General features: G+C 46.7%; 1 protein-coding gene across 1 annotated transcript in view; it reads right to left on the bottom strand.

Annotated features, from left to right (window-relative positions):
* RASGEF1C (RasGEF domain family member 1C) overlaps positions 1-21,640 on the bottom strand; it is a 69,442-nt gene extending 47,802 nt beyond the window's left edge. Inside the window, exon 1 of the mRNA XM_086759102.1 lies at positions 21,517-21,640. The gene's annotated coding sequence lies outside the window, so the exon portion shown is untranslated. The remainder of the gene's footprint in view (positions 1-21,516) is intronic.
* Between the last annotated feature and the right edge of the window lie 2,111 nt (positions 21,641-23,751).

Below are 23,751 nucleotides of genomic sequence, written 5' to 3'. Positions count from 1 at the left end.
CAGGATGGTCTTTTCCAGCTGCCAGAGCTGTAGAGAGGATGGGACAACACTTACAGCCTCTCCTATAGGACAGAGAGGTGTTTATTCCAAGGTACACAGCAACCACCATTGTCTGGGTTAATAAGTATTCAAATCTTGTCCTGTTCTGAGTTCCAGAATTACTTTTACGAGTTAGTTTACATAACATACATAATTACATTTTCATGAATACAAACCCCATTTCCTGTCGTGTCTTTACATTCAAATAAACAGCTCAGCAGTAAATAAATGCACATGTCTGAAGGACAGCAAGTCCCTGGGAGCTTTGGGTTCACCCTTACAGGAAGGAGTTTGCCCACAAAGCGGAGAACAGGAGCTGCACCTGCCATGAACAGTAAACAATACTATTTCAAAAAAAGTATGTGTGGGTTCCTGTGTGCAGCTGTGAAGCCCAGGGGAAGCTCCATATGCTGTCAGATTCCTACTTAGCGCTGTCAGACAGAGGTTCCTTCAGCTCTGCAGAAGCTGCTGTGGATGGGGCTGGGACGGTCCCTGCTCACAGCTCTGTACGAACACAAGTGTTCTTTCACGAGTCAGATTTCCAGCAGCATTGCAACTGCAGCAACTGCCAGGTATGCAATGAAGCTACCCACACTAATGCTTTTGGATACACTTGTGGATTTTCACAGGTGTCTCCATGTTTGACGGACTCTCTGGATTTCCAAACATCACACCAGGACAGCACTGGAGAACCAGGGACAGAGAAAAGGCACATTCTCCATCCATTTCAGCCACTCTCAGAGAGATCTCAGTGATGGAAACATAAGCCAAGCTTCACCTCCACATCCTGTTCATATCAGCTAGAAAAGGAAGGATAAGGCAGAGAGAACAAAATCACATGGTTGCAGTTTTCTCCCCACAACTTCAGCTCAGCGTACTGGCAGGCTCCGGGCTAGGCTGCTGACTGCCACCCCAGCTCCAAGAGCCAAACCCCTTTTGTTCTTCCCAGCCGTGCACACTCAGAGTGCCTGGCAAAGCCTCCCTGCAGGATGTTTCTGTTCCCTTACATAAACCAAAATGCAGATGAACCTCAAAGTTACACGGTGGCAAAGATAAAACTGGTGCAAGCTTCCCTCTCCTGGCTGAAACCTTGGGTTGTGCCAACCAGTGCTGCATTATGCACAAACTGCTCCAGCTCCGCGTTAGCATTCTGGAGCACAGCTTTATCCTCCTGCCTCAGAGACCAGCCCCTGCTTTACATAAATCTTTAATGAAATGCTCTGCCTCAAGCACCGATGCCTACGAACAAAAGGCAGAGTTGAAGGAAAACATGGTTTTACCTCCAAGAAACCAGAGCAGTTCTACAGATAGCACACGGAAGTTACACTTGCTACACCTCTCTGGAATCCCTGGAGGACCACTAAAGAGAACAGAGAGCATCAAGAAAAACGAGAAGTTAGGAACAACGGTAAGTACTTTCCAGAAAGGCAGCGGGGAAAGTCATTCAACTGTGGTACACGCTAAACCAAGCAGGACCGATCCAGTCTCCCAACACAGGTGTCTGGTTGACGCACGTGCATCGAGTTGTAAGGCTGCGTGTGCCAGGTCGCCAGCATCGAATGCTTCACAGCAATGAAACAGGCTTCCCACTGATCAGGAGATTGATGTTAAAGCCTTGAGATTTAAAAACACATGCACAAGTCTATCAACTTTATATTCCCTCTGGGATTTCAAGCGCTTATGGTTAATGCTGTCAAGTGTTTCAAGTGCTTCCTTCACGAATTTAAAGGCTGTAAATGTCCGTCTCCCCCCGCAACACATGCTAAGTAGAAATAAGAACAGAAACCGAGACCGTACCATTGTAAATCAGGATTAGGAATTGTGATTTTAAGATAAAACTAAACAGCATGAAACTAAAGATAAAATTGCAGGGGCTGGCAACACAGTGTGATAAGGACAGTTACGGTCCTGACACAAAACAGCGACCAGGAGATGTACAAAGCCCGCAGATGTGAGAACGCAGACTGCAATGCAAGGACAGAAAGCATTTAGGGCTTCATGCTGTAACACTTGATTGATGTTTGTCAAAATAGTCTACAGGAATTAAGGCATGTATCTTCCATTAATCTTAATGGAAAATGTTTGTTTAAATCCCCAAGACTGGCTTGAAAAAGAAGTATTTCAGCTTCACAGTCTGGACTGGATGCCTAGATTTTCAATATTCACATCTGCATGAGGGCCTCAGATCAGTAAATCATTTAAATGTGTACTTCAAAACGGAACAGCCAATAAGGCTACTCATGTGCTCAAAATTAAACATACAAATGTCCCAGCGAGCAGAGATGGGGTTGCTCACATGGTTCTGTGTTTTGCTGAACTGCTGCCTAAAGCCTGCAGAGAGGCTGCTATAAGGAAGTTACCATTCTGCCAACAAATATCATGCTTATTCTTATAAATCAAGACGAAAGGCAACATCAGAGACATGCTCCGAGACAGACTGGTGTCTCAGGGACACCAGTTACTTGTGCATCTTGGCTTTCTCATACATATTTCAGGCTCCCAAATCAGGGATCTCAACTAAGTTGAAAAACTGGACCCAACTGAACATTTTTCAAATACCCCTTTAGTTCTCCTGAGCAGCAAGAGTCCTGGACTAGCTTTTCTGTATCACAAACAGCTATTGCTAGGATTAAAAATAAGGCAAGAAAACCCTCCAAACCCCCAAAGCAATACCTTGAAATAACAGTAACAAACCCTCCTTCCCAGCTAGATCTCAAATACACAAAATACAGAGAGTTTTGGCAATTTAAAATGCCTTCAGCTTTGGCTCCCCTTACCTCTGCAGGACAGCACAGGATGGCCAGGGACAGGAACTAAACTCGAGCTTGAGATGAGTACCCAAAGATGGGCAAGGGGTTGCTACTCCCTTTGGGATGAGGCATTTTGGGAAGAAACACCATGAACATTTGGACATAATCTCTGACTTGGGAACTGAGGTCCCTGAAAGCGTGGAAGTATTTGTATCCCCATCATCTGATTCTCACTTACCCCAATCAGTGTAAGAGTCTGGCAATAAATTAATGACTTCATGCACACAACATTCTAGCTTTTTAAAGCCAAACAGCCATTTGTGGCTGCATTTTGAAACTCAGAACCCAACAATAATCATATAAGAGCTCAGCAGTTTCTATTTGCAGGCACACCCAAGGTAAGCAGTAAGTAGGTAAGACAGCAGTTGGATGTTAAACATAATCTGGTGTGACCATGCACAGCATGAAGGAGAGATCCAGCTCTCCCACCACTGCCTGTTGCCTTCCTTGCAACAAAGACAGCAACTGGCAGACAAGTGGTGTGAGTCTGTTCAAGCTGCTGATCTAGCAGAAAAATAACACACGGAGAGGTAAAAAACCCTCCAAGGACTGCTCTGCCCCTTATCAAAACTGAACACTGCCCACAGGATGAGCCCAGGGAGTCCGCGCCCATCAGCTGCACAACCTGCGGACCTGAGGCAAGGGAGAGGCAGGAGATGCACAACTGCAAAAGAGGACAGAGGCTGTCCCTGTTGGCATCAGTTCACGGGCAGGGCAAAACCTTCAAGCCACGCTCCTGGTGAGAAAGTGGCATCCAGCACATGTCGGGGAGGAGACAAAGCTGCGGTTTTTACAGGCTAGCCAGAAGACAGAGGCAGGTTTGCAGAATAATACATAACCAGTGCACGCAGAGATGCACACATAAAAATCACAGCACGCGGCTGGCAATCCGCGTGATACTTTCCCACAGCTGTGCCGAGAGGCACGCTCGAATGGAGGGTGCACATTTGGCCTCCCCTCTGTACAGCTGTAAGCCTGCTTGGCAGGACTTCATCCACAGAGGAGTGCCATTTTTCATACTAAATCCCTCTCCCCCCCCCGAAATCCTCCATGTATTTTTGTAATTTGGACTCACCTACCCAGCATGCGTTCGTTCATGGTTAGGTGCTGAAGGTATGCGGCCCATTCGCATGGGAGCAGCAGGCTCATGCCAGCAGGTACCAGCCACAGCAGGTATTCCTCTTCTGCAAACACCTTCAGGACCCACATCTTCCCAAACACACACAGAGCCCTACTCCTACATTACAGCAACACAAGGACTTATGTGAACAGGTATGGAGTCACATAAAGAATGCATAAAGAATGGAGTTCCCTTTAACTTGTTTTTGGTGTGAATGAGAACATCATTTTCAGAAAAAGCAGCTCATTTTGATCCTTCCGAGTAATTCTACTGATTGGAGCCACCAGTAGATTGCTCTGTGGCTCATTGATTACGCTCAATGTGAATAATTATGTTACTAAAATAGGCTGGCTCAGGCACCACTGAAGACAAGTCAGAGCAGCCAGGGTTGGCAGCAGCAGTGCATGCACCTGTACGAGGGCCACCCGAGCACCCTGACTCCAGGAGGACAGTAGGAAGGGCTTGCGTGGCTGCAGAGAACTGACCTCCAGAAGCTCTGCCGCTCGTCTGCTCTTCCCTGTGGCTGTATCTTGCTCCTGAGTGGATGGGCCGTTTCATGCCTTGGTCACAGACCTGAATTTAGTATGCGTAGTGGTGTTCCTGAGGGCAGTGCCTACGTGAAGCAATGCTAAACATGCTGACAAAGGCAAGAGAAGTGACCTGGAAACGACAAAGTGAAGCAAGGCAAGGAGCAAAGATGAGACGGCCAAGGAGAAACGTTTGCATGGTTGTATTGATAAAGCCCACCGAGGAAAGGCGATGAGTTTTGCCTGATACAGCTGGTGCAGCACAGGCATTTCTAAGTCTCTCTGGTTTGGGCAAAAGCTCTGCAGATGGGCAGCCAGAAGATTAATTTTGTCCCCCAAAGAAGTGTTGGGGGCTATATAGGGAAGAAAAAAAGCTCCTTTAGTTTTTTATCATGTAGAATATTACATCAAACAGCAGAGACGCACTGTCCTGAGCATAGTAACAGCTTCCTGGCAGCGAGTGCAGAGCTGCCACAAAATTCTAAGCAGCTTAAACTGTAATTCCCAAAGCTGAGGTCCCTTTTTCATAACAAGAAGTAGTAGAAAAATAGTTTTAATATGCAGAAGGAATAACTTGTGAAATCAAAGATCAATTCTAAAAAACAAAAGAGCTACTTTCCATGACAGATGACGTTTTAAACACCGCAGAAGAGAAAAAACTTCCCTTAAATAGGTGCCAGTTAATTAATGGAATTTGGTAAATGAGTGCATTTCCTGTACAACAAGCTACAGACTTTCACTTCCAAAGTACATTATGTTAAATTGGGCAAAAGTCCATTATTCTGGCATAAAAGATTGCCTACTGGAGTGTTCGCACTAAAATAAGTATTCCAAGAGTATCTTCATCCAGGAATACAAGCAGTGTATCTGCCAGTGGAGACCAAGCAACCCTTAAATATACTAATATCTCCTAAGGGAATTAGTACAGTCAAAGATTAAGCACTTAGTAGCCAAAGAAATCACAGCAGCTGGGCCTATTGGTTTATAGAAAAGCTAAGGAGACAGAGGGATGAGCTGCCTCTTGTGAATACGAGACCCTCGGGGCACGTGTACGCTCTGTAGTATAGAGCCATGAACTGGCTTTGTACCTTGCACTGTGCCACGCAGACATCACATCTCAGCCTGTCCCAGTACCCAGGGACCAGAGTGTACTTTTATTTAAACAGTGAACTATGGTGTGAGCTGGTTTGTCTAGGAGTTAGCTTAAGCATTCGGGCACCATGCCTCACTGTGGGTATGGGCCGGACAGGGTGAGCACCCTCAGCACTATGCAGAAGTCCATGGTGGATTTGGGCATTATCATCAAGTGGGTGAGTGCACAGCTTGAGTGCAAGATAGTGGTGGAGACCACAAATGCTCCCACTTCACACTGGAAGACAGAGACATGACGTCGCAGTCCCCCAGCGCCTGATGCTCTAAACCCACTGAGAGAAAAAAGTCAACAGAAGAGAGACCAGTCACAGGACCAATGTGGTTTATAAGGACTCTCCCCAGCTCAACCTGTAACACTCCCAAAGCCACCTCCTCCAAATTCCTCCCCAAACCTTGCCTACAAAAAAGCTTTATGCCAGCAGGGCTCTCAGCCCAGATGAAGGGATGCTCACCAGTGATACACATAGTGGGCTCCTAGGCAGCCAAATCGTTTGGGATAGACACCACCTTGACCACGCACTCCGGGTGTCTGTTCCCTAGGCCAGCAGATGGTAATCCTTACCAGACTATGTGCTACTGACACAGAAAGACTATTAAAGTTATTCTCTTGAATAATAAGCATCTACCTTACCTCCTGAGGATCATCTCTCTGAGCTCTCTCACCACAAACAGCCAAAGTCAACTCACCAGGATACCAAACTCTTGACATTCATTACGGTAAATTATTCACACTGCTAAAGTGACACTTCTGCTGTGAAATTCCTTGCCATTATAAATATTTTTGAATCATGACTTTCCTTCTACCTGTGGAGTCTTAGACCACACTGGTTTCCTCACCCTTAGACTGCGCATAGCTGTTCCCACACAGAGGACAGTCCCCAGCTAACTGGAATACAGAGCAAAACTCACAAGAATCCTCTCTAGACCTTCAGAAAGAAGCATTAATATTAATTTCTTATAGCACCCTCAGTGATTTTTCCCATTCCCCAAAATAAATTTCCCTTTCCTACCAGACAACCCAACTATGCACACACTCCACCTTCAGTCTAATCAACATTTTGACACAGAAGTGAATGCCTTGCAGTACATCATTTTACTGCTTAGGACTCTGACTTTTCCCAGTGGTTTTTTGAACTAAAACCATTCTAAACCTTAACTGTACCTCTGTACCAATGATTTCCCATTCAAAAGCTTTGCATTGCCAATTACACACACGCACACACATACCTACATGTGCATTTTCTGTTAATACTTTAAGTTCTACTTGAATCCTTTAAGATTCTCTTCAAGGCCTTTTACTATTTTCTCACAATGCTATCATCACTTTTTCCTCAGTGATCTGTTTGGCATGGCCAGTGCTATCAATTAACACAGATTTTGCACACTAAGAGAATGAGTAGGACTGTACAGCAGTGGGACAGCAGGTACGTACGCTACAGCGGCTAGGACACATCTTACCCCTCATCTCCTACAACGTGCCACCCCTGAAATGGAGCAGGGAGGAGCTCTACTTTCCATTTCCAGGCCTGGTTTCATGCTGTCAGCCACCCCGAGGCGTGGACGTGGGCAAAAGATTAACCTGTCACAGACAGGATACGGCTGAAGCCTACAGAGGGCTTATCCTCCCCACAGCTTGTGCCAAAATAGCTGGGGAAACAAGTAGAGACGCAAGCACCTGGATGCTCCCCAGAACCTTAATTTACAGTCTGCTTTCCAAGTAACTACTTGTGTATCTAGAAAGTCTTCAGGACCATATTGGCCCTCATCTGTAGGGGGTAAAAGGAAAACAAGGGCAGAAATTGCCCGCTCCGCAAGCCCTGGCTGCCTGGGTATTCTTGCTCGTAGCAAATCTTTGATTTCTCAGTCTTGGTGGATTTAAATTTAAATCACCTGCAGTGTCCTATTTGGGAAAGCACTTCCCAACAGGCTTTTGTCCATTGGGATAAATGCACATTTCTGTTCTCTGGATAAAAACTTAGACTTTTTCCTGACCAAAGGAACTGGAACTTACGTTGCATAAACCACTACAGAAATGAAAATACACATTTCCTATTATGAGCATGAAAACAGAAAAAGAGAAATATTCCTCCATAAACATGATAGAACAGACACTAAATTCACATATGAAGCATTTTACAGTGGTTTGAGAAAGAAAAGAAATACAAAATTTGAAGTTAATATTCCTCATGGAATGAGATTAGAGATATTTATTTTACGCCCTACTTGAACGATCATAGTAATTTTCATCTGCACTAATAAAAATACACCAGAAGCTGATCTTCCATGCATTAAAATTACCATTTTATGCAGCAGTCACAATGTTTCTGAAACGTATGTGCCCTTTGGAACTCCTGCCACAGATAGAGCTGAATTTAGGGAACACCATGTGCACAAATTTATTACATCAATTCTTTAATGTAATATTGTAATGTACAAAATGCAACGTGGGTAGTTGGAGAAAAGCATCTAGCATGGAGTAAAGACTCTTAGCTTTCAAGAGCTAAACAATTAGAACTGAAAAACCAAAAGAAATAATCATACTGCATGGCACCAACTATTGGGTGACCAGTGGAGCCCTTTATGGAGCCCACTCATCACCCAGGCACAAGTTACTGAATCCACAAGCAGCACCGCCTCTCATGGAGATGCTCGTTTGCAGAGCAGGATACAACTCGCTGTCAGACAGGAGAAGGTCAATATTCATTGACCAGAAGAGCCCCCACTTCGTGCTGCTGCTTGCAGTACAAATCACCTGCCCACGGGTTTTGTCAATCCCATCGCCCGCTGTTTCGTGAATGCTGCACCTAGAGACAACGCGCAACGCCTCAACACCCCCAGCCCTCAGGCCGGGCGTTTTCCTAGCCAGAGTCCACAGCTGGGAAACCACAACCACTTTTTGAGTACTGCAAATGGAAGATGTTGGAAAGAAAAGGTTTCATCTCAAATTTGCACACAGCAACTTCTCCTCGCCATAGTTCACTCTTCAAAACAGAGCTGTGTGGAAAGGGAGAACTGAAGCGGGCAGTCGCACGCTGGGAGATGTACTCCAGGTCTCTCAGGGAGCCTGTGGCAGGCTTGCAAGTGCACGCTTTTCTTTTGCGACCCAGGACAGCAATACAGTCAACTGTGCTAAAGCAAAACTGTCAGGCTCACAGATTTAAGGAGATAGTACAGTGAAGGCTCAGGGAGTAGATATAATCATAAAAAGACGCAGGCAGAAGCTGCTTCTTCCTTGCTCTTTACTATAAATTGTCCCCGTTGTATTGGATGGGGAGGGCACAGCATAACTGCTTCAGAGGAGAGGGCGGCTGGGGTGACCTGCTCCTCAGCCATGGCATCCTGTCGTGACCCAATCCAAACCCCGCTTGCCCCAATCACCCTTGCTCTTCTGGCTCGGAAAAACCCGGCTCTGGTCACCAACGCAAATGGCTCCATTCAAGTGTGAACCCCTGTACACCTGATGCCTCACAACGTGCTCTAACCTAAAGTCTAGGTTGCTCAGGAGGTCAAAGATTAACTTTCTCAGGTTCTTCTGTGTCCACATTTCTACTACTGAGCTCCATGATAAGTCTTGGCAACACACAGATGATCTGAGAATCTCAGTAAAGCCATGGATGGGAAACACCTCAGTATGGTAGAGACGCAATACAACATAAGCTGTCAGAAAAACTGCTTTCAGGTCTCTGGAAGCCAAGCAGAAAATATCTTAATAGCTATCTGCTTGGTCCCTGTAAGTACTCAGTCCCACAGGTCATACTGGAAAAACAAATCCAGCAAATTGGAAAGCCCCATAGCCATCTTTCTTGCAGCACATGGGCTGAAGTCTGCTACCCCAGCACTGGTGATGCTCAGTCACACGTGTTTCTCTTGAAAATGCTCTCTGTAAGACACAGCTATGCCAAATAGTCTTGTCACCATCTTCCAAATAACTCATATGAATGTCTTGCATTTTTCAAGTGGTGTCATAAAACGTGGGGCTGCACACGCCACAAACACTGACATATTTCACTAATACAATCCAGTAGCAGCATATGGAGAATATTTATACAGTTCTTTATTATTTTTTTATGAAAGGTAAATGACCCTTTTGGGGAAATGGTGACTTGCACTGACAGCATCTTTGTTTTTATGAAAAAAAATACCAATCGTGGGAGGCTCAAAGGGTCTGCAAATTAACTCATGGGCACAAATTCCTCTGGTCCTGTTGTAGGAAAACACTATTTTCCTCCCAAGATTTTACTGTCATTTACCTTTTAAGCTGGTTTTACTAAACTAGTTACTTGACACAGTAATTAGTAGAAATAAGAAGATACATACAAATAAATACAGATATTGACTGAGTCTTGAAACACAAGTTTCCATGATTTAAAAGTCACCTCCTTGACATACTTTCATATCTCAGGGTCAAATACTTTTAAATGAGGAAATTAGGGATTCTGCTCGTTAGTGCAGGGATAATACCAAGCAAAGTTAGCTGCATGCACTGGTCTGCCTTTGCTCTATAATATTCCAGACTAAAGACTGTTTGCATTTCTACTGATATTTCATATTAGCTCACATCTTTGCAAAAGATCTCTTCCATTGCTAGTAATGAACCCAGCCCTCTTCTACTCTACTAGAAACTTTTCAATATTTTAAGCACTCACAGCATGCAGAAGGAACTACACACAGTCTCATGTGAACGAAATAGTCCTTTTTCACAGCAGGGAGATAAGCCAACATAAAAGCTGATGGGTTTTGGTTTTTGTTTTTAAAGCTGGCCTCTTGATAAAGGAGGACCTTGGCCTCACTCCCTGGTGTCATGAACCAATACGGGTAACTGAGGGCTGAGCTGTGCCTTGGACCCACAGCGTTCATTTTGTAGGTGCAGAAAGGGAAGAGGCCATCTGTATTTTCATCACATGGGCAGGACAATTGCTCCAGCCCATGCCAGCCCAGCTCTACTGACCAGGACTTTGGCCCCAAGCATGGGCAGGGGGGTGTTTTCCCACTGAATTGGCCACGCAGGTCAAGTGTATGGATTCATGGCTCTGGTGCTGTGGAAACCAGAAACTATCTACAGTAATTGTGAAAGAAATCAGGCAAGCCCATTCCCCTTCTCAGCTCCAAGTCACCGTGGGGAATTCAGCCAAAGCCACGTGAAAGACCCAAGTGATGCCTTTCCAAACACCTTTCCCCTGGGAGGCAGTTTGAGAGCAGGACCTGCTAATTTGTAACAATTAGTTTTCACTACTTTCTCTACCATTTGCTTTGGTTCCCCTCTCTGTCCCTCTGGGACACCCCTGGCTGGCTCCTGCCTTCAGTCCAGATGCACTCTTTCAAGTGACAGTGCAAGCTCAGAGTCCCCAGGCAGCGTGCAAACCGCATCTCGACAGGAACGAACACCGGGTTCCTAACTGTGCTCTTTATTCAGAGGCTGGAACACCATGCTCATCGGCTTTCCCAAGCCTTTGCAGAGGACTACAATTTGTCTTCAAGCTCCAGAGGAAGGTCTGCAGCGAGGGAGAGTTTCTGCAGTCATCATGATGAAAGATGGGAAGCAGATCTCTTTTCCCCTTTGCAGCCAAATGGCTCCTGCTCCCCCCATCACGAAGCATCCCGGGGCGCTGATGGGACAGGTCACCACCCGCCCTTCTCTGCCTGCCTTTGGGAGCCCGGTGCAGGGCACAGTGCCAGCCTTGCGCAGTACGTGTTTGCCCTCTCAAGAAAGGGTAAAGACAATATAACCCAAAGAAAGAGTGATGCAAGATTCAGGGGACCAGTCTGGTTTTTAGGGTGCCAGCACTTAGCTCTTGTGCTCTGCTACATCACACAGCAGCTTCTAGACAAGTCCCACAATCTCACCGTCCCTCTGTTTCCGTCTATCAAAAGCGGATAACAGCCTGTCTCTAACACGGAAGGACGCCTTGATAAATGCACTAATTACCGCCAGATACCCCACCCAGCAAGTGAGAAAATAGAGGCTATTTGTTTACCTAAAAATCTTCTAGTTATAAAACCACTACCAGAAAGCTGCAAATCAAGACCCTGGCGCCTGATTTAATTAAATCAATGAGAATTATATCATTCATTTATAAGAAAGCTCAAACCAAAACAGGAAATTTTTCATATTGACTAGCACACAAAATCTTTTCATCTGCTGAGAGCAAATGCATTTTTATTACTCTTAGCACTGCAGAAGACTCATTGAGCTGCTCCGCTGTACCTCCGTTATCGAACTGCCCGTGCAGACCAGCTGCACTTCCGCCACTCCATTTGTCATCCCAAGGCACCATTTGCTCCTCAGATCACCTTACACAAAGCAGTTGTCATGCGTCTTCCCAGTCCTTACCATCTCAAGCACTTCACACATTCCTCTCCACATGTGCTCAAAAAAAATCACTTGCCATGAGAGTTTTAAAATGGGGCCTGTCAAAGCATCAAGATAGAAGGTGTGCAAGACAGAACCTCAGATTTCTTGTGCTTCTTGCTGAAACACCCATACACACAGCCTTATACAATAGGCTTTTCTTTCCGCTACATTCCACTGAGATATTTGGACGTGGCTTGTAAAGGAGGAGAATCCTGCCGGGAGGGGAGGCAAGAGAGACAATCATAAAAGGAAATTTCATGCACATAAAAATCTACAAAAAGTAAAACCTGGCAATCCATAACAGAAATGATTAGGAAGTGATTTAAAGCAGTTTGGAAATACTCTTTCAGTGGCTGGTTGAACACAAACATTCGGCAGGCTCTTTATAGCCCATGGGGAAGAGCTCCTGATCTCCCCTATCCAAGCACAGCAGGCCACAGTCTGCTCTCGGCAAAGAACATAAATTTTGAGCAACTCCAATGGACACGAACAAGTTACTAGATTTATCTCAATTTAACCAATTTCAGAAAACTTCAAGCAGCAATACTCAAGACAAGCCCTCTCAATCTCAAAGACACTCAAACCCTTGCTAGATCTGCTGGTGTGTAGATAGCAATTGCTGATTTATTGACTGCAAAATGCTGTGTGTCAGGCCTTCATATTTGCCAATATCTCTGCTGACACTGGCCTTTAATGGTCCAGTCCAACTGTCCTTAATGAGAAAGGAACAACACCTACTTTCTTTAACTGAGTTCTAGTTTACTTTAAAGAAGTTGTAGCAGTTAGCATCTGATCAGGAAAAACAAAACACTTGGACCAGTTAGTCTGACTGGCACATTTTATCTGATATGAAAGCATCAAATCTAGGGCTACAACAAAGAAATTATACTGCCGTGCTGTTTCCAAACTTAAAAAAAAAAAAAAAAGTGTTGAGAAGTGCAAATCCACCTCTCCTTCACTTGGGTGTAATTCAGCCAGGGCAGCTCCAGGAACACAAACACGAAGTGACAGGGAAATCCAGCCTGCTATTCACATCCCATATTCCGTGCTTCTTCCTGTTTCACAGTAACACACCAAGCTAAGCCGCTTATTAGATGGGCACATTCTCCTACCCACAGCCAGGCTTGTATTCTGTGCTGGGCTCACCATCAGTACTGCCTGCCCTTTAATCATAATTCTGCTGTCACTTGCGGTTCCACTTCGGAAGACAGTTGGCTCACTACACAAACTGGATCGCTGCTAAACCCCAGGAGAGAGGCATATAAGTAATGCCACGAGAGGGGCTTAGTGGTAACCATCCCTATTTATACAAATCCCTTGCACATTTTCCTAACAATCTACACTCTTAAATATTTCTGTTGGTCTACATGACACTGTGGCACATCCTTCTAAGCCCCAGAGCACATCAATTTGCAAATAATGACCTTCCTGAAATTACCTAATAACGGTGCCATAAAGAACAAAAAGGTTGCTGCAGAGAAGGTCTTCCACGGAATAAAAAAAAATAACCAAATTTTTATTAGCAGAATCACTAATGGACACACGGCTCCTATGTGATCTATTTATTTTTAAGAAATGCGTAGTATCAGTTAATGAAGTTATCCCAGGAATCAAAACAAACTCCAAAACAGCAATTTCAAAATGCATGCTGCTATCCGGCAGCTTATGAATGAACTGTTCCGTAGGTGTGTGTGTACATTTATAATTTACTACACCACATTAAGAAGTACGACAATTGCAAACAACAAGCTGATGCTCTGCCAGCTTTGTACACTACGTGATGGTACCTTCTGCCGGGCCTTAGCCAGCCTCACAACCAACTTCTCATCTGCGAGCCAAACAGAAGGATCCTGATCATCTCCAGCAACTGAGTAACAAAGGGCAGCAACTTTGCCTTCATAAATTTTGTATTCTGGGTGCTTTAAAACAATACGCACTGAACATCTGAAATGCTGTTTAACATAAGCACACGCCAGGAAAACCACAAATCCTATCCCTGACGCACAGAACAAGTACAGAAGGCTTGTACAGGCAGCCTCCACGGAGGCTGAAAGGATCACAAATCCAGCTCTTGGCACCACTGCAGCCACGAGATGCTGCTAACCTCGTCCTCCAGCAGCACTCGGAGATGGGGAGCAATAATTGCACCTCTCCCTCCACCTCCTCTCCTCAGAGCAGGACAGAAAATGCCAGGGGACATTGCTCCTTAGCAGGGACAAAGATCACGGCCTATTGCCTGCTCCTCACCTCTCGCACGCTGTGCGTGCAAGGCGCGAGTGGTTCATCTGTGTTCTGCCCCACATCCTGAAAGAGAAGGGCCCCACCTCACCTTGCTCTGCTCCAGACCTTGCTTTCAACCTGCACCCCAAACTTGTATAAAATCACTGCTGATCCAATGTGGAGGCAGATACCCGTATCTGACGTAACTAATCCTACAAAACTTAGTGAGACAAAAGCTTTTCTCTGCGTATGCACCAACATAAGCGTGCACAGCAGTACCTCACTGATTCAGGCCTCACGCAGCGACTAGGTCACAGGATAATTTATACACCACTTTCACACGCTCTTCATCTTTCAAACTAAATTTCTCTATTGGATCCACTTGCACCCGTAACCTTGCTGAGTTATATCACGCTGTGTCATCCTAATGGCCGAACCATAAGTGACCCATGTAACTGTAACCCCAAACCCCTTTCTGTGCACATGCATAAGGAAGCTCTGCACAGCTTCAGTTCCATGAACAAGATGATAGATTTGAGTGAAGTGATGGAAAAATAAAAAAAAAAACAATCCAAAGATCTCAACAGTCATCTTTGTTCTCCACAGACCCACTGAGTGCCTGTAGCACCTTGCCTGTGTTCTCGCTTCAGTACAGCTAACGTCCCCGGCAGCAATCCAGGGATGGCCACCAGGCCCTGTGCTTTCAGAGGGCACCTTCTCCAGCTCGCAGGACAAAGCAAGATGTGTGAAGATGTTCCTGAAGTCTGCTCTCTCACCCAACTTCTATATGAGCATGAGGCTCATTCCTATACCCTCTCCTGAGCTCCAGCCCTGCAGAAAACATCAAGCCTTTTGCCAGCACCAACGTGGAACACTGTAGCTTCTTACACTTGTGGCTTTCTCTTCTATCTGCTTTAATTTGTAGAAGGTACGTGGAACGCGAGCCCCAAGCCCAGATGACCAGGCTGTATATGGTATACGATGTTTATGCACATGCATTGGAACAGATTATACTCACATACTCACATGTTCAAAATCGCTGTAATCAGGAAATGAGCCATGAAATGTGTAAGCGACGGCACATTAATAATCTGTTTTATAGCTTAAATTAGAATCTTTGGAATTTCACAGCCAGAGACTTTTAAATAGGTCAAAAATGTGGTAATCACACTTAATGATCGCACTGTGATACACACTGCATCAGAGCTAGGAGTGAGGAAACCTGAGCAGAATGGATATGAACTACTTGCACATTCAAAAAAAGCATTTAATGAACCTCAAGTTATTTTTATGCCACAATCAAAACATACAGCCCAGGCAAAAAGTTTTTTGCTTTTGGTCCTGCTCTTTGGAAATGAGCTGCAAGATTTCATACGATCACAGAGATCAAGTGCTGTGCCTCCGTATCTCCCTTCGAGTTGGCATCGCAGATTAGCAAAGGCTCTGGATTTGACCACTTACAACTAGCAAGCATTTAGTGGTGGAAAGCAAGCCTTCCCCAACTGAGGAACATGGTTTATTACTGTACTTGCCCATGCACATTTCAGCCCAGGCAGGCAGAGTTAAAACACATTCCTGGGTATAAGCATCTTGATTTCTTTTAAACAAAAGAGCATTCTTGACAGATCAATCTAGTAGTAACCTTCTAGGCTCCAAACCAGGGAAACCCTTCACAAGGTACAATAAACCTGATTGAAAAATTGTGGAAAGAATGAGAATTTCAGGAAAATAGACAGTTGCTGCTAATTGATCCTGTCCTGTCAAGCTGCTGAGGAATAACCAAAAACGTAAACCAAGAGAAAAATAAACCAGCTATATTCTGCAGAAACAAAGTCAATGTTTGTCTACTGTGAAAGTACAAAGTCAGCAGGGAGACTGCTTGGAAGCTTATAAGAAAGCAGGAGAGAAATGTTTTTTTGGTTTCTTTTTTTCCTCCAGTCAAACTTGGCTTCTTCTAAAAAACATAGCAAGGCAAAAGATGAAAGGCCTTCTTTTCTGAAGCCAAAGATGAAGAATACAAAGAATATTAATGACTAACAAGTCTGCCGGTAAATGCCATGAGCTTGGCTGCAGTAGGGACAAAAAGGAAGAACAGCACTGCTATTAACTAATGAAGTTTCTGATCTAACGAGCAGTGATGGAGACTGATTGGGTCATTTATGGAAGGGAGCATTGGTTCGGAATTACACAGGTTCCCTATGGAGGATAAAAGGAAAGAGGGAGAGAAGCCACTATAATCATGCAAAAGCTGGGGATGGTAGTGGTTCATTCACAAAGCACGCAATGGTGGCAAATTCCCAATTAGGGCCTGCCTGTCCCCGACACGTGTTTGTACGTGCAGGTACACCAGATTGCTATCCTGCGGGAAACTCCAGAACTGTTGCAAATTTGTCACTTGCTTTACAGTACAAAACACTGGATTTCGATTCATGGCATTTCCTAAAGGAAAACTTCAAAACACATGGAAGCTTGCCTTTGTCAGGGTTCCTGGATCCAGCACGAGCCTGCCCAGCCACCGCAGCTCCCAGAACCCCAGCATCCCGCAGCGGTCCAGGTCTTATTGACAAAGGGCAGAGCCGCAACAGAGGCAGGTGCCAGCCCCTCACCTCCGTGCTGCCCTGTACAAACAACGCCACGCAAGATGGGTGCAAAGCACATTCTTCCCTGTTTGAAATCTGCCCATTCTCTGCTGAGAAATTCTTTGAACTTAAGGAAATGAAGCACAAGAAAACAAAACACCAACTCAGAGCCAAAAGTGATGCTACACAAACTTCAGATTTGGAAACTGCATTTGCCAGCTCATAGGCATACACACCTAGTGTGTCTGTATTTATACGCATGGAGTCAGTCTCTGCTCTGCAGAGGCATTTTCAGTATTTTTAAATCAGTGAGAAATCAAGAATCGCTGCACTTAGAGGAGAGAAGATGGAAAAATCCCTCTTTCTCCAAGATGTGACCATTCAGGTTACAGGAGCCTTGACACACCAGCTCTCCTCACAACATCCAGCAAGAGAGAGCTAGGATGGATACTAAATTTTCTGACTTTCTTGCCCTTGACAAGCCCACTACTCACTCCTGCAGACAGACTGTATTTTGGATTGGAGTCTGATCCAGTAGAAGATATGAGAAGTCTTTGTGTAGACATGGAAATCTGGGGATGGTGTGAAAGATGGCAGTGTTTAACCAAGTACTGCCAGAGAGCTGTGCTGCTGCCCCTGCCTCACAGGGCTGGGAATGAAAGGCTGATAGTTCAATGCCCAGCTTTGTCCATAACCTGCAGTGGTCTCAGCAGATCACCAAGCTCTCTCAGCATCTCCTCTTGGAAAACGGGGATAACAACATGTCGCAGCAGCATCACAAAGGTTTGTTAATACTTTTAAGCACTTTGTAGATAAGGAACATCAAGAAGGCAGTTAGCAGAGGGATTTGGGGCACAGACAGACATAAATCCAAAGTACTCATATCATACACTCTTTTTAGACAAGCACTGCGGCAGATCAGCTCCCTGGGTTTAGTGGTTGCGGACTCCATCCTCTCAACATACAGAGTACTCTGCCTTTGATCCAAAAAAATGAGTCCGGGGAGAATATTCACATGTTTAATGTTAATCATATGCTTAAATCCTCTGAATCTATAAAGAGCGTAAAAGAGAAAAGTGTTCCCCAGCTCCAAAACAAACACAAATTCCCAGAAGTTATATTTAGGACATGAGCAAATATTTGACCAGCAGAGGAAAGGCCTTTGCTACACACCTGCTAAATTTCTGCATCCCTGAAACCTGCAGGTGGGAAAAGTGTCTGGAGTGAGTTTGCTTAGACAGAACATTTCTGACATAACCCATGCGATGCTACTAAAGGAAGCACCTCAGAGTATTTGAACTACTATTCCATGGGGCAGAGCAGACCTTGACCATGGAAATGAGGGAAAAAAACCAAACCAAAACAAAACAAAAAGTAGTTTACTAAGGAACTCATCACACAGATTTAAACCTATGATTATGAATTCATTTGCTACTGTTAATTCCTTCATTTATTAACTGTCCACTGTGAGAGAACAGGCCTTCCTCAGCAGACAGGCACCGCCACTCAGACCTCACAAACACCATGTGCCTTGCAGCAACCATCAGCAGCACCTAGAAAGCATCTTCTCCTAACTCTCTGCATCAGAGAGCAACTGAAACACTGAGCAAAAGGCTTTAGACCTCCCCCTAAAGCTTTGTTCATTTTAAACACACACTGCTGTCTCTCATTTTAGCTATCGGAAACATCTAACCTGTTTTTACATCCTGCTAAACTCCTGGCCTAGATAACGGCTTGGGGCAACTGGTCTGCTACGCTCACTGGCTGGGGTGTCCAGAAGCCTCTGCTCTTGCATCAGTCTCACCTTGACTCATTTCCTGCAGGTGCATCAAACCAGCGCAGCGAGGACACAGCATTTCTCGTGCACAGGTGAGCTCAGCACGGCACGAGCAGCATCAGGGTGCGCTGAGCTCCACACACAGACACGCTCCTGCAGAGCAAAGAGCGCTTCAAGCTACATCTGTGTCTGCAGCGTGGACATATCCCTGACCAGATCAGCATCTGCAGCATAACTGGCTTCCAGAGATGATTTTCAAAACTCTGTTAAACAAGCGTGTATAGCAAGAAAAGCCTCAGGCGAGTAAAGGACCACTATCCAGAGCCTGATTGCTCTAGCAGATCCGTAAACATTATCCAGCTTACAGCCACATCACGCTTCGCCAGCCATGTGAAAAGGACAAATCACTCTCAGTGGTGTAAATTGCCCAAGATGCTAAATAAGGCTGCTAATTATTTTAAAGGGTTTTAAAAGAATCCTTTAAGACTATTGTCCCCAAATTTGAGTAAATAACACTTTAAATCCTTTCAACTGAACATCATTAGGTAAAGTTGACTTGATGGTATAAGAGAAACGTTCTCTCCTTAACTAGTAGATTTTTCTGAAACGTGCTGTATTTTAACAGTACACACCACTTTTAGCTTAATAAACTAGAGGGAGCTGTGTCAGTCACATCTTACAAAGGGTTAACAAGGTAATTACCTTCCTCACTTGGCTGAATTAGAACTATACAAAACGCCTGCCTCAGGGGAAGCAGAAGTGCGTTCCTCCCTTCACCTGCCGTAAACCAAGAACCAGCAGGGATGGAATTACAACACTAAGTCTGTAAGTAGTCCAAGAGAAGTTAACATAGCAGTAGAAATGCTGGGTTTGTTTCTCTGGCTCCTTTGCAAGACACTTTCCTGTTCCAAGGTTTGTAAGCACTGCAGAACAACACAAAGTTCACCACCACTGCACTCATCAGCATGGCAGATCCCACTGCTGAGGAAACCCTCTAGAGAGGATGGAATGCCCCAGAAGACACCACTGTGACTTTCTTTCTCACCATCTTCCCAGAGGAAGCAGCACTGTCTCTCATGAGCCTTAAGCTACAAGGCATAACTCCAAGCTTGTGCAATCTCAGAGTGTCTCTGACAACAAGCCAAGACCTCCTGGACTTCTCTGGTGCCTTTGCTTCATCCTGTGTCTCCCCTACTAACACAGGGGAGGACAACTCTAACAGACCTTTGTTGCCAGGCTCTTTCCCCTGGCTAGAGCCTTGACTCCTCCTGTGCTCTACTGTTTCTTTGTTGTAATCTATAAAGAGCCAGAGGGTAACAAATGAATGCATTCCCCATCCTCACCCCTTTATGCAGTTATCCTTCCCCATCCTACATAGGCAATCCACTCCTCCTCCCATCCCTAACAAATCAGAGAGTCCTGGAAAGCCGAGCACCAGCAAGGTGCATCTCTCAGTGTTGAGGATGGCAGAGACACCTCCAGGTGCCACTGACTGCACCACAGAGCACAGGAGCTGAACCCAGTTAAGGATTGCTGGAATACACCTTTTGTGCTACATTGCCTTGAGAGTAACAATTAAAATCCAAGCTAATTTCCTTCTGATCTACAGCTCTAACCTCAGAACGACTGCCATTAAGTCAATTACCAGTGTGGAGTCACTCTGGATTTTAGCCTCATGTAGCCCTTCGTGCTACTAAAACAATGACAAAACGTGATCGCGTGGCAAGATAACGTGTGACCCAGCCTGCGGTCGTGTGCCAGGACAAAGCTATCTGTGGAATACAAGTGTCAGTATTTTAGGTTTCAGTAACAACACAAGATGTGCCACCAGCACCCTACTCAGAAAACACAGGGGCAGGGAACTGTATCAAAGGACCATCGAGTCTAGAGAATACAACCGGACGCAATTGGTTCCTCCTCCACGCTTCTCTTTTCCCCCTCATCTCCAGCGTTTCATGCTGTCCCAGAGCATCGCTGAAGGACCAGTGCCCAGCGTGGGTCCTCGCACAAGCCACCAAAACGCCCCAAGCAATACAGTGCCCCCCCAGGAATAGCCCGTGTATTAAAGCCACCACTGACGGGGTCCGTGCAGCTGCTCCCACATCCTGTTAATTGGGTACTACGGCCACGCTCGTGCTGTAAGCGCATCTTTGACGTAACAGAGCGTGACAATTTCTTCAGAGTCACAGAAATGCAGAGCATACAAATAAACCTGAGTGCTGAAACCATTTCATTGTTCATAAGAATATGCATATTGCACCTGTTACGACCAAGGGCACTGCCTGTGCCTTGGAGCTGATTATTTCAGCCTCTAACAAGCCTGTCCATCTTGGAGGACTGTTAAATTCCAGGAGTAAATAAAGCACAACAAAATTATTTTAGAAAAAGAAATCATTACCGAATATACAGAGAGAGATCTTCAAACCCAAGGTAAAGAAAACAGTCCTTAAACTGACATTTTTCCCTGAGCTTCTTACAACCGCTGAGTCAGTTTAAATTCAATTTAGCTGAAAGAACATAACTCCAAGATTGATATTGCTAAAGTCTGACCCCGAAAAAAAATGTTTGGGAGTCCAACTGCAACCCACCCTAAGCCCCGGACCCCTAACAGCGAGGAAGGCAGGACCCTCGCCGCGGCCCCGCTCCCAAAGCCCATCCCGGCGGGAGGGAGCAGCCCCCGAAGGGAGCCGGAGCCGCAGCCGGAGTCGCGCCGCAGGGAGCAGGTGGCAGAACCGGGCGGCGAGCCGGTCCCTGCAGCCCAGCCCCCCCGCCCCCCGCCAACACGCGTGGAAGGAGCATTTTTAGACAGAGGAGGGAAGGAAACGGAGGAGCGCGGGAGAGGGAGGCAGCATCCCCGGCTGCGGCAGCGCGGTGCGGGCTGCCGGCGCGCAGGGGACTGGGGGAAGGGACGGGACCGGGACTGGCCCCGGCGGGACTCACCGAGCTACGCGCGCCTGCTGCCCCCGCTGCCGTCCATGGGGGCGGCGGGGGGACGGGAGCCCGCTGCGGGCGAGAGCCGCCCCAGAATCCGCCGCATCTGCCCGCCGCCGAGGAGGAGGAGAAGATGAAGGAGGAGGAGGAGGAGGAAGAGGAGACCGCGCCGCCCCGGAGCCCCAGCGCAGCCCGGCCGCAGAGCGCCGCCTGCCCGCCGCGCCCGGGATGGGACCGGCTGCGGCGGGGAGGGGCGGCCCGGCGGCGGAGGCAGGTGCAGCCGCCCCGGGGTGGGGGGCGGGGGGGGAGCGGAGCCGGGCGCGGCCCCGGGGCGGTGCAGCTGCCGGAGCGGGGCTGGCTGCTCCCGGGGCGGCGGCGGCCGTGCTGCGGTAAAGGCAGGGGGGGTGGCGAGGAGCGGTGGGAAGCGCCTGTGCGTAACGTGGCCGGGCGTGAATCCGCCCCGGGAGGGCTTTTAATGAAGTACAGATGTTCCCTAATATAATTATATCGTCCTCATCCTGATAATTGGCTTTGGCAGCCGTGCTGATCGAAATCCCCTCCCGCCCCCCCGCCCTGCTCCGCGGCCGCGGGGAGCTCGGCCCTGCGGTGTAAACCGCGGCCGGGTCCTGCCCCGCACACCCGCAGCTGCGGGAGAGACCCCGCACAGCCAAGGGCCCCTGCTCCTGTGAGCCCTGCATCTCCAGAGCTGTGATTTCAGTGGAAGCTTTTGGCTCACAGCAGGTGAAACAAGGGTCCACTTTCTTAAAGTACACGTCCCTAGAAAGCAAAATGAGTGAGCCGCTTATAGGAAAGAAGGACAAAATATCCCAGTTTTACAAATCCAAGGTTATTGCAAATGTTGAGGAAGCACCATCTGATTGAACAGAGGATGTCCTGACTGGATGAGCAAGACCAGCGCCCTGCTCTGCTGCTCCTTTGCTCTACCTGTCCTCGCAACGGGCCAGGTGAGCTGCAGCTGGTTAAAGCACCCCAGTTCTCCCCAGCTTGGTTCACCTTCAGAGAAATTGCCAATGAGGACACGCTAATACAAGCCATACGCGTAGGCGTTTTATGCATTTATGTTGGGGAAAATGGATCAAGCCCGCAAATTCATCTTGCAGAAGACAAGCAGCCAACAGGAGGTAATGATTTCTAGTCACTACAGGCCCCAGACCAGGCTTCTTTCACCTGATGACTCAAAGCTGAAACCTGGCCGTGCCATGCCTGCTGACACTCGGGCACTACGAGGAGTGTAAATACTTCAGATAAACAGGATTAGGGAATTCTCTTAGCCCAGGGTTGTGGAGGGGAGCAGCAGGCAGCCTGCACATCTGTGCAGCCTGCACATCTGTGCCTCTCCCCATGCGTCAGCCCAGGCAGTGTCTAAGGGGCTGGGCATTCCTGTGTGTTAACACAAAATGCAGGTTGGAAGGGAGCTCCCCCACCCCCAAAAGACAGCATATGTCCTACCTGCTCCTCTTGCACAGTCCAGGATCTCAGTCATTGCCTTTTATCAACTTCTTTTTAAGTGAGGGCAAGTGACTACAGCAAGACTTTCAAGCAAAGTCCAACTTCTCAGACGAAGCACACAATAAGTCACGCTCCCATTCTGTATCTACCAGTGGTACCAAGGTGACCCCTGTGACTAAGAATCGTTTTGCACCTATGCAAAGGGTAAAGGGGTAGCTCTACCCAGAGACTGGGGCTACATTAGTGTTAATTCTGGCCTCAAGCCCATGCTCCAAGCCTGTCCCCATGAGGGTTTTCCATTTGGAACAAACTAGCCCTCCAGTCTGGCAAGCTCAGCTCCAAGAGGGTGGCTCTGCAGGCTAGAGGCACACGGAACTGCCCACACAGACACCAGCCCTCTGTGCAAGTATCTCTGCCTTTTCCTCAGCAGGAACAGTAAAATGCTCTTTGTTTTTGCAGCAGTGCTCTGCGGATTTCTGAGGGACACAAGCAGACGGGGGGTTTCACAAGCTGTGCTTGGCATGGAGCATCCTTTGTTTGCCTTCGATTGGGCCCCTTGGGTTTTTTACTCACCCTCTAAAACCCCCATGGCTGCTCAGAAGACAGGGAAGTCTACATGATCACAGAGATATAAATGATGCTGTGCCTTCCAGCCACTATTTTTCGTATGCCTGCTTTCTGTTCTTGATTCAGCTGGGACCCCCAGAGCAAAGGCATGGGGACGGTGTAATGTCAGCAGCCACCATGTGTGTTCCCCAAGCACAGATGCTGCTG

This window comes from Chlamydotis macqueenii, chromosome 14, assembly GCF_036417535.1.
Source record: "Chlamydotis macqueenii isolate bChlMac1 chromosome 14, bChlMac1.mat, whole genome shotgun sequence".
In the NCBI taxonomy this organism is placed as follows: domain Eukaryota; kingdom Metazoa; phylum Chordata; class Aves; order Otidiformes; family Otididae; genus Chlamydotis; species Chlamydotis macqueenii.
This window is presented reverse-complemented; position numbering and strand designations above follow the sequence as displayed.